Source organism: Protopterus annectens, chromosome 16.part0 (assembly GCF_019279795.1).
Source record: "Protopterus annectens isolate FY-2018-M chromosome 16.part0, PAN1.0, whole genome shotgun sequence".
NCBI classification, from domain to species: Eukaryota; Metazoa; Chordata; order Ceratodontiformes; family Protopteridae; genus Protopterus; species Protopterus annectens.
This window is the reverse complement of record NC_056750.1, coordinates 459157862-459170360: the sequence shown is the minus strand read 5'-3', so window position 1 is coordinate 459170360 and position 12499 is coordinate 459157862. Positions and strand designations below refer to the sequence as shown.

Genomic DNA, 12499 nt, shown 5'->3' with positions numbered 1-12499 from the left:
TTATAGATAAATTTCTCTGCATATTTTCTTTATTAATGTTGGGTAAAGAATGTAATGTTGAATTCCTTGAATAAGTATTAAGCTCAACTTGTTTTAAATAAAGAAAACTGTTATTATAGGAATGTGAATTTAATATAAATGGTCCATCAGAAATGACAATGAAAAAGTTTAAGTCAATTAAGTAAACATACAAGTGAATACAGTCAATTTACATATTGCACATTTAACACTTAGTCCTTTAGGTAAAGTAGATAAGAATCACTCTTCTTTCTCCTGTAAAACAAACACTGGAGAACACCTCAGAAGTCATGTCTTGTACTTATACATAAAAATCTAAGCAGCTGTAAATTCTGATCATAGGTAGGTACTATGCTATTGGCCCTAGGACCTATATAAGCCTAGCCAAAAAGGTACCCTGGCTTTCGCCACCCAAGAAAATTATTTTCCTGTGTCCCTGTCGAGCAGAACCACAGAAGTGATCCCCAGGGTGAATTTCCTATTTCACATCCAATCATCAGGATTTTTCTTGAAGAGTGCTAATGAGGAGCTTTGTTGGATACAGATAGGTAGTTTGTTCCAGAGTATGGGAAGTCTGTGGGACAGGAATCTATCCCTCCAGCATGTTCTGTTTATTGTGGTAACAAGGTTTAGGTCCCTACAGCGTGCAGCACGGAGGATCATGTATTTGATTAAAGTGTATGATAGCCCACACAACTGAAGCATCATGCATGACCATAATGTCTTCCAAAATACAGAACAACAGTATGGCTAGTTTGACCAATAGAATATTTATTAGTGGGACATCTGATACCCTAAACTGCTCAAAAGAATAACAGCCTTGATGTTCATTTAACATAACTAAATTGTTCTTTATGGGTGAGGAGACTCATCAGTCTGCATACTGGCAAACAGCAAGCATAATCCTCTTCATCAGGGAACATGTTCAAATAATCAAAATGGTCCATAAGTCTTGGGGAGTTCCTCTAAGAATTGTACCCCAAATCTTGATTAAAGTAACATTATTTATAACTGTATACAAATATTTTAAAATCATTTTAGCAATATTTCAACAAAAGGAGCACAAATGGTAATAAGATAATATCTTTTATACATCTGCCATTACTAAAATGATGTCCATAGGAACCCTCTCCCATAGGCTTATGACACCAGAAATCATAGAGAATCAGTTGATTTTTGTTCAAAAATACCCTTTGTCTCCAAGTCTGACTTTAAATCTCCAGTGTTACCTGATGAAATTTCCCTTTGTAAAATAATTCAATTCCAAAAGACTTGCTCTCAGTGTAAGTGACCACTTACACTGAGAGCAAGTGTTCTGGAATCTGGCCCTGTAGCAAGCCTGTTTATAGATAGGCCTTACACTGAACTAAGTCACTTACTCTGAAAAAAAGGGCAGACCTGCACTGAGAGCAATTATTTTGGAATCTGCCCCAACATGAGAGTCTGAAGGAACTTAGTGTAAGTAACATGAGTAGTACTGTATGGCTGGAAGGACAAGTATTAGTGGATGTTGACTTCCTGAATAACATGCCATGTACTCTTCCTTATTTTATATACTAATACATCCAAATACTCAATATAGTGTGTTTGCATATTATAATTATAAAGAGATACCACATATTTTTGCACACATAAAAGCAAGTTCACTCAAAAGCAATAAAACTCACTTCTTTAGAATTTTGTTAAATGCACTTGTTGCTATATTATCGGCTTATTATAATACTGCTACTGAACTAGTGTTCTCAGAGTTTCAATGTGTTGTTGAAACATCTGAGTTTAAGAATGAATAAATCATTTTCATTTACACCAATACTTTTAACCTATAAAAATGCAAGTTTTGCACTTTCTGTGGCATACAGGAATAAAGCACTGGTTATTACCAAGGCAAATATGGTCTGTATAACAAAATCAGCACCAGAAGAGCCAGTCATCTGGAGAGACATATGAAGAGGCAGTGGTGGACATGGGTATGAATGCTTGGGAATATATATGTATAATTTCATTGGTGGAGACAGGGAAAACTGCCTGCATTGCTTTCCGAATAGCAGGCAAAGTAGATATGCTGGCTTATGTCTCTGCCAAAATGAGGGACACCACAGCACAAAACATAGCCACTCCATACTCAGGCCCCACTGTGGTGTACACAAAGCACAAACAAGAGTTTGGGCATACATGCTCATAATAATAAAAATCATTCCGATGGTTGTTTATATTCCAGTTCTTAGAATCGCTTACACCTACAATATGGTTGAGGACCAATTCATAACTTAGGCCATGATGGTTTACAAGCAGCAGGTAGAAAACAATAGCAAATATAAATAAATAATATATATATATATATATATATATATATATATATATATATATATATATATATATATATATATATATATATATATATATATATATATTTTTTTTTTAACAAGCCAATCAATGAGACTTCCATTTTCATCTGCACACATGGACATCATTTGTATAGATTGCTTAAATTTGCAGCTCCATCTAGCATAGTCAGCTACATAGTCAGATGAGGTAAACACTGAAAATGCAATGGTCATAAACATTTTCACTTTATTTTGTTCATGTGACTCAGAAAACTAATAGTTAATCCAGTCTGTCTTCATGTCAAGTTACAATTCACAATCCCCCATATTAAATAGTGGGAGTAACAATATTCCTTTGGCATCAAGTAGCATAGACTAGAAATGTCCTCTTTCCTTTTAAAAGGAATCCTCAAAAATTCACAATTACATCCAATGTAATAGTGCTGCACCCTCCCAAACCTTGATGTGATAGCAGGCTAAAGCTGCCTAGGATTCTCTCTATCATTGCTACCACACTCTGCTTAGGTTCTCCCATGCCTTCTCCAGCCCTGAGCAGCTACTACTTACCACTACATCTCTCTCCCTCATTTTATTCCTTTACTAATACTACAGAACCAGTGCACACATCTACTCCTCATATCCATGGGCCTGACTAGCATGAGTGTGTCATCATCAAAGCTCTCCCTTCTCACTCTGAATTATTCACCCCTTCTACCTATTCATTTTTATCTCTCTCCTTGCATCTCTACAACCTTCTGCCACAATTCATGAGCTTCTCCATAATCCCATCATGTGTGTATATCACCTGCCACTACTGCCCCACACTTCCAAAAGGAACCGTCCTGTTTCCTTCATGTTTAAGTTTCACTCAAGTTAATGCAATAAATAATCTGAACTATTAGATAACTTTGAAACACATTTGATCTTTTCTCAGTTTCAAGATGCATAATTTAAGTGCATATTAGTTTGTGAACTGCCCTCTGTACTTTAAAAAATATTAAAACCAAAAAGAAAAGTGCTTTTCAGGGTAGGAGAAAGCCCTCCCCAACAATGTCCCACCCATCCTTACTCAAATATACCAACTCAGGGATCACACTAACAAGAAATGTGACTAATTGAATTATTCCACCTTTTCCTAGGTAGGAATAAGGAGGAGCTTTATTCAATGTGTGTCACTGCTGTGTGTTGATCCTGTTTTAAACCTAAAATAGGTAAAAAGTGAAAACACAAGCAAGCCAACTGCCAAAGGTGACTCAAAAATCAAATATAAAATAGTAAAAAACAAAATGTGAGTCAACCACCAGGGTACATACCAAAAGACGAAACAGTTAAATAAAACAAAAACTTTTATTGAAACAAAAGGTTAGCGCTTTTGCGAGGTTGCCGCTTCATCAGACCGTACAGAACAAAAAAGAACATTTGATTTAATACAATTGCTAGCCAATCATCAGTCTACATCAATGCAATCATGAACAGGTAACCCGTGGGCTTGTAGGGAAGTAATCTGTTTTAACTCATACATTTCAATGTAGGTGTTAAAGTCACCCCTTTTGACACTAGGCCTAAGTAACTGTAACACCCTAAACCTAAAAACATTATGCCTTGGATGGGAAACAGCATGATAAGCTAATACATTGGTTGATATACTCCTGTTCAAATATACGCTCCCTTAACTGTCTAGTTGTCTTACCAACATAAAAGCCAGAGCAGGAGCTGCAGGTAGCCAAGTATACCAGATTGCTGCTCCTGCAAGTGGCTGCAAATCTAAGGGGAAAAAAAGACATCCTGTAACTGGATGAATGAAACAAACATTAAAAGAAATGCAAGAACAAGCCTTGCAATTATGGCATTGAAATGTTCCTTTCTTACAAGTTGTCTCTATTTCAATACTTCTAGGTCCATAGCACAAAAGCCTCTTAATGGACATACTGTTCCGAAAAACAAAAGAAGGATGTGCCCTAGCTGCCCAATATTGCAGTCAGCTAGCAAAATAAGCCAATTATTTCTTATAACATTACAATATTGCTGGAATATGTAAAAAAAAAAAAAACTAGAACCATCCTTCATGCCTCTGGGCTGTTTAGTCTGATAGTGGATCTAGGTGAAAAATAGGGGGCAACTATATCCTTTCTTCTACTAATGGTTGCAATACATGTACTGGCTATAGAACAATGGTTATAGGCTCTACGTAAAAAAAAAAAAAAAAAATCATTCAATGTATCAAGAGCACTCTCAAAAGCATTATCGTTAGTAGATAATCTTGAAACCCTCATAGACTGACCTTTGAGTATATTGGCAGGCTTTCAGAGAAGGTTAGATTGGGAAGTGGAATCAAGTAGGGGTGCCCAATATCAACCACGCTATTTCTGTTGGTAACTGAAGTGCTAATCCAAAGTTTAGAAGGTGATAAGAAGTATGATTTTAGGGAAGGAGTTAAAGGAATGGTAATGATAAATTGTACCCCATACCATTGTAAACAAAACATCTAAATCACACAATAATGGGAGCGCATCAGCTTTCAGCTACAAAAAAACAATACCCTTACACAGTCTGCCAAGGTGCATTTTAAAGGTTGTTCTTGATCACGTTGAAATTAACAGAAACATTTATGCTAAACAGAGTGAAAACAATGCAAAAGAAAGGGACTTCCAAGTGCTGATTTGGTTGAGTAGCATTATAAAGAGATGAAGCCCTGACTGTGATCAGAAGATCAAGGTTCAAATAATAACCATGTCAGTTTAGCTTTCAGAAAAAAAGACAGAAATGCTGAGGAGAAATCTGCTCCTCTGTCCAAGAGGGAAAGATTGGAGACATGTGTCCCAAGATGCATACCCTGACTTCAGTCCCCAGTGGGGACCTGAAATGGATGTAGATGTTTGGCTACATGGGGGAGGGAGCAACTGGAGGTAACAACACTCAGTGGAGTAGGCTGCAAGCCCTAACACTGCCCACTGCATGTCCAACTCTTGGGATCTCACAGGCATGCACAAAGAACAGTTAAAACACTATCCAAGGGCTTCTTAGAGGATTATCATGTTACATTCACAACCTTACTTCATAATACAGAACTATCATGTGTTAGCAGAGAACCAGTATTCAGCAGATAAGGAGGGAAAATAAAAATAGTAGTAGTAATAATAATACTTAATAATAAATGTTTGGGGAACATTTTATCAGATATAGACAATGGAGAGGCTTATTTTGGGGTACTGGCTTAAAGTGCAAAGACTGTAATTGTGAGACTCAGAGCAGCAGAACAACAGTTGCAGATGAAGAGGAAGTACACTAAGGCCAAGGCTGAAATATCTTGAAATTTCTCTCCAAGATGCAGTCATCCCAGATTTAGTATATATTAGTAGGAGGTACTGGGGTGCAAAGCCCCCCCCCCCCCATGACAGAGATGCAGAGAGGAAAAAGTACAACTGCAAAAAAGACTTGGAAGGTCAATAGTGAGTTTTTCAAACCATGGATTATTTATTGAAGTGTCACACCTTACAGTTGACAGTATGGGAAGCATTTTTAAGTTATGAAATTAACTGGCAGCTTAATGGGTGATGCAGTCTTGCAGCCACTAACATTATACAGGACAGCATTCCTATCATGCGATCAGCCACACAATGTCTTATCCCTTGACCTAAGTAAATGCTTTGTATATGGAGCACAGACACAAAGTGCATGCAGGAAATGGGAGATACACTAGTTCAGAAGGTTACAGAGCTGCAGAGAAATGTCAGTACACAGGATGCAAATGTAAGCTACATGTATCCATGTGCCACAATGAAAGGAAATCAGTTGAGCATTTGCAGAACAGCAGAGTAAAGGTTCAAAGGGGAGTTTCTGTACTAAATATGACCACCCTTTTCTGAGAATGTTATTAGCATATTTGAACAGTATATCAGCCTGGGAAAAGATCAGCTGCAGAAAATACTTAGTTTCTATTAAAAGGTAAACTTTAACTATGCATAAGAAACCAGTTCTTATGTTATTTCCTTTTCTGTGCATGTGACAACAAGAACTTGATTTGTGATAGAACCAAAATATTGCACCTGTTGTGCAGTTTACCAAGCGCTTCTTTATCAGAAGAAATTTTTAGGTTATGAATCATGATGAGTGATAATGCTGGATTTGCAAATTTTACTCACTTTAAGGATTGGGCCATCTGGACCCAGCCATTTGTTTTATAATGAGCACAATGCATGCTGGACCTTCAGTACTGCAGCCCTGATGATCAACAGGGAGGGGGATGAAAATTACACAAGAAAAAATCCATAAGGATAATTTACTGGTGGAATCTCTTTATTACAGTAGCCTAGCTAAAACAGCTCATCTCAGCTATTAAATTTAACTGCTACAGGGATGAAAACTGTTGCTGGACTATTTCAAAACACCATCCCTGTTGTAATTAACATGAACAACTTTTTTATACTCAAACTCATCTGCCTTGAAGTTTTGATACTGTCAGGAGTGTTCCTTAATCTGCTTAGTGATCCCCATGTAAATCTGTGTTCCAAGAAGCTTTGCTTGGTGGATAACCATTGTTTTAGCATCATCCTAAAAAAAGGTAAAGCAAGCCTCTCTCATCTGAATGCAGCTTCAGCCCTAAATACCTCTTAATCAAAATGCCCTGAATACAATGAGAAAATAAACTCTCTCATCTGAATGCAAGACTTCTACCACAATCATTTACACACACAATCATGTAATCCCCTTGTAAATTTTTATAATATCAATTTTACAATACACATTATACACATATGTAGAACACAATTACACACAAAAAAAAAAGGTAAAAATAAACAAAAGGATACACACATACACATACACACAAACCAATATTGAATAAACAAAACATCTAAAATATAATAGCAAAACAATACTATCATTCATTCATTATCACAACATTCAAACACCATACATACAGAAATTATTTCTTTATAAACAGTTATGTCACATACTCATTGCAATTCTTAATCACACTATCCCAGCACAGTGTCAGCTATCATTACATAAGCTCACAGCTCTCCTGTATCAAAAATCATAATCTAAATATAATAATTTTATGCATCAAACATAAATAAACTAATACACTTGGAATAAAACACTTTGAAACTACAATGGAAGATAATACATACACCCTAGAAACTGCATAAATGTCCAGCTGTTCAAAAAAAAAAAAAAAAATAATAATAAAAAAATAAACACTAAAAATAATCATAAATAGAATATAAATTATTTTAGTCTGTGATAAATATGGATGCCAATTGTTTGAGATACAGCAAACAAAAAGAAAAAAGGATTAACAGACATTTGAGAATCCACCTTAACAAACAAGCAACCTGTGAAACCAACACACCTGCAAAGTGAGTCTCAGTCTACCAATTGAACTTGAGGTTAATACTTTACTACTATTTATTTTTTTTTCCCCAATTTTGGTGTGTAGTCATGGCACTTTTATACCAATTTCGGGTTTTGTCCCCACTTGTTACAACATGGACATGACCCTTCCACCTCTTCTCACCCTTTTTCTGCTTCTTTTCTTTCTTCACACTTCTCCACCTGTCCACTGTCCCTTTGGCAGTGAAGTTTAAGTCCCACAGTTGACCAGTGCCTTCTTTGCCAAGTCACAGACAGCCCACACACCAAACCTCCACACCTACATGCAATTTAGTGTCCATGGTGCCCAGGCTTACCATGTCTTTCCAATTCACAGGGATGACCAGGGACACCAGAGAACACAGAGGAAACCCACAGGGACGACATGCAGTGAGGACTCAGGAGACCCAGACAGAGGCACCCCAGCTGAAGATCAACCGGAGAACCTCTTTGCGTGAGATGAAGCCAACCCACCAACACCACCACACCATCCCACACCCCCCCACTTTTCTTGTTTACATTTGCTTCACGACAACAAATAAAAAAAAAAATACAAAAAAGTCTCGAAGAAAAATGCAATGATGAGTGAGATGAATAAAGATATTACATGCCACACCCCACCCACTTACTACCATATACATATATGCTGGTCATACAACAGTGACACAACAGTGACTAAAGCAAACTATTAAAACTATTAACAACAAGTGAACTGATGAAGAGAGTGCTACAGAAATCATCACAATATGATTTGGGGAGGTGAGACAGCCTACCAATTGACAATATGGACGATGTAACAAACTGCAATAAGCCCATTAAGTATACATAAGCAAATATGCACAAACATGTAAACGTGACAGTGGCTCAAACATTCTGCTCATTCACATGGAAAAGCAAGAAATGTAATTAAGTCAACATAAAGCATAGCCAAACAGCAGTATGAAATAGAGAGAGACTGCACAGCATGTTTTCCTACTATTGTGCAATGTCAAAGGCATCACAGCTACATGTGCATATATTATAAATGCTATATGATAGATCAGATATGGGGCTATGGGGTACACAGTTCACCAAGTGGGGAATGTAAACATTTAAAATGAGGAGAAAGAACAGAACATATATTTGTTATAAAATGTCTCGAGGAGATAATTACAACAGTTGCTGATTAGCCACTGGCAAAGACTTTTAATATCTCTAGAAAGTGTCCATGCAGTGAGCAGCAACTGACAAAATCACCAACCAAAAAAACATTAAATATAAACTGTGAAACATATTCAAATAACTTAACCCTGCCATGAAAGGAAGTAGGGACATAAACAATAACAAATTGTAAGCAAAGATCCCAGAAGAAAGATCTAGCACACTACCACTACTGTCTGTGCTGGCCCATAATGTAAAAGGGGCAAAGCTCCGACTGCAACTTAGGTAATTGGTGTTTAATTAGTGTCACAGGTGCTCTAGGGGCTGGACAAGAGAGTGGAAAGGCTTGAGCAGCCAATAGCAGCTCACTTTTTCTGGAAGGAGGTTGATAGCTTGACCTGTCATATCAACGATGATACCTACTGGTGGGTGAACAGTCACCAGTGAAAGAGGTTGATTGGAAAGGCTTGTGCTATTGCAGCAGTGCTATCAGTTCTGAATTAGGGAGGAAGACATGTGGAGGAACATGCATGCCCCTCCTCAACTAAGCAGGCAGTGAAAGTCAACAAGCTGTCTACTGAGGAAAAGTTATGTAGGGTAGGGTGGGGACTCCACCCGGATCAGCATCTGGTCTATGCCCTAACACCTGAGTCACCTTCTGAGATACAAATGGCCTCATAAGGCCTCCCTGAATGAGGATGAATGGGTTTTAGAACTTTCACTCACCCTAGGGAATGCCTGTACTCACCCTTGGAAGGAAGGAATTAATGACAGAGCAGGACTTAGGAAGGGGGGAATATTAGTCCCATACAGGACATTAAATACCACTATGTTTGGAAATCAAGTTTATAATCTCCAAACTAAGCACTGTACACAGGAACTCCAAAACTGAACCTCCCACAACTGCTGGAACTGGTTCTATAAGGAACAGTAACATGCCAGACATCTAACAGATGAATAATATCCATCATGAGAAAATGACACCAGTATATACAATCTAAATGTCTAGTAATATTCACTAAACCATTCACATTCAAGATAATACAGAAATATTATTCTTTCCCATTTTTTAAACAGCTGCTCACTAAACCTCAATATTTAATCTTTTTATGCGGTTCAACCTCTTAGCAACTGAAGTAGCCCACAATCCCCTTGGAACATCCCCTTCAGAGTGCACATCCTGCTCATCAGATGAGAAACTCTTACAAGTGTTTAAAACAGCAGCAGGCAAAGAAATAAGAAGAGTAATCCCTGCACCACTCTTATTGCTATCCTCCGACAATCACCAGACATGTTAACATCAACATTAGAATCCAAAACCTAGTATGCAGGCATAAAAGAGCAAATATGCGCAGCAAACATCTACAAACAACTAGCAGGATTATTCTCTTCAGCTTTCTGTAGTGACAAAATATATCATCCTAATGAAATCAGAAATAGAATTGAAATTTAAAACCGGATATACCCGTACAAGAGTACAAATATCCCAATAAAAGTCCTATAAAGGACTAGAATAAACATTCTCCACAGCTGTATGAGGTGCAAAAAAATGCTACTCCCATCATGCTGAAAACAGAAGCAAAATCTGAACTAAACACTTAATTTGCAGGTGAAAGAGCAGATACCTCCAGAAGTGGCCTGCAATGGCCTAGTATAAACACACATTCTCAATAGCTGGAAGAAGTTCAGAAAAATGCCCCACCCCACCAACAGACACACACACACACACACACAAGTTTAGAAACTTTATCTGAAATACAACATTGAATGCAGTTCTTTTTCAGACATACATCAATTAAATAAGTTAAGCCACAAAATATAACATATATGGGCTAACTTACATTGTACATGGTTTCTCTACAGCCAATAAAAAAATATCTGGGATCCAATTCAACCCAAACCTCCATTCACCAGTTAGGATCTGAAAAAAAATCAGTTATCTTCTTTACATAATACAGTTCTTTCATAGAATAAGTACAACTTGTTAATGTCAATAACAGGTCCTAAACTAAAAAATTAAAACTTGACCAAAAGTCTAACAATGGTTTCAAAAGCTCTTTCTTACAGAAACAATAAGTTTCTCCACTAGAGAAACAAGTTTCAAAACACAACTTAGAAAGCATTCTGTCCCAAGGTGCTAGAATACTTCACTGTAGTAGAAATAAAATACACAGCAAACAGAAATAAAGGAAAGATTATGATAGCTTACATTTCAGTCTCACAACAGGTATCTGTTTTGAAGACAAATTCAGTCCTCCAAGTACCAATGAAAGCTTAAAACTCTTTCTTTCCACGACTCACACAAGAACACCTTCCAGACTTCTCCATTGTAGTTCCTTCAACAGGTACAGCAAGCTAAAAGGGACAAACCTCCTGAAGTACATATTTGCTTGCCAATGACTCTTTGTAAGGTCAAAGCACAGTTCACCATAGCAATAGCTGGAAAACCATTTCAATATTTATTATCTGGCCCACAAAAAGAGTAGGTGACTTATCACCTTTGAGAACAGAATCAATTCCAACAAAAGAAACTCAGGGAATCCACCAGAGGAAAGAGTAGCAATCTGAGCATCATTTCAAACAGTAGGAACATTAATAGAAAAAGCTGCAGAAAGGGAAGCATCTCAGACACTGGCAATTCTTCAGTACTAACAAAAGATTCCATCATGGAATTTTCCCAACAAGCAGTAGGAACATTTCCCAGTGTTCTGGCCAAATTTCTCCTAGTTGTTATGAATACCACCTCAGGTCTCCTGGTCAACAATAGCAAATAATAATAATAATAAAAATCTTGATAGTTGTTCTCAAAATGAAAATGTAGACTTGTTCATCTTGCAAAGCTCATAAGACTTATTTTTTATTCATGGCAGTTTTTAACCACAATTGGACACCCATGAAAGGACTTTTCCACTTTTCTCCCCTTCTTCCCATTGCCACAACCCTGTTACCAGCTTGATGCATATAACACTGGGACCATATCACCTTTTGGTGTGCTGTGGTAAGATGGCAGTGCTGCTATTGCTTGTGAGTGCTGGGGACATTAACCTTTGTACAATTAGCCAGGAGTCATTATGAAAAGAAACCAGAGAAATGATGCTTAGACTCTGAAAAAACAAGTGAGTTCTGAGGGAAAGATGAAGGCCCTTTTATGACTGAGATAATGAGCTCCACCTTCAACAGAACCTTGTGCTTTAGCAGGAACCAAGATGCTGAAGTTCAGAATACACAACAGATGAACTCATTTTGGTTTTCTTACAAAATGTTTTAAACTTCCAGTTTTTATGCCAATAACTGTACATGGAACCAAATGGGATGTATCATCACCTGGCCTGTTGGCAGAGCAGTTTTGCTCTTGATTACCATGCCAGCAACTGGGTTCAATTAAACATCTCTCCTTCAGAGAGCCAACTTTGATGCAGAGTTATATTGCCAGTGGCCGAATCTAATCCTGGGGGGGGGGGGGTTCGCTCATTTGAAGTTGGTACTGATGTCTTGTGGAGGCTAGGAAACTGCACTGCTCTGCACCCCATGTTCATGCATGCCCCCCTGAATGCAACTCAATGATACTTGGGCTTAGCAGCAAGCATAGTGATTAACTACTATGAGACCCTTGCTGCTATGATAGCACAACCCACACCACCTTG

The 12499-nt window shown here is 37.6% G+C and overlaps 1 long non-coding RNA gene across 1 annotated transcript in view; it reads right to left on the bottom strand.

Annotated features, from left to right (window-relative positions):
* Positions 1 to 11544, bottom strand: part of LOC122790464 — a 676350-nt gene extending 664806 nt beyond the window's left edge. The window contains exon 1 of the long non-coding RNA XR_006363024.1: positions 11065 to 11544. This is a non-coding gene — a long non-coding RNA (uncharacterized LOC122790464). The remainder of the gene's footprint in view (positions 1 to 11064) is intronic.
* Positions 11545 to 12499: the final 955 nt, after the last annotated feature.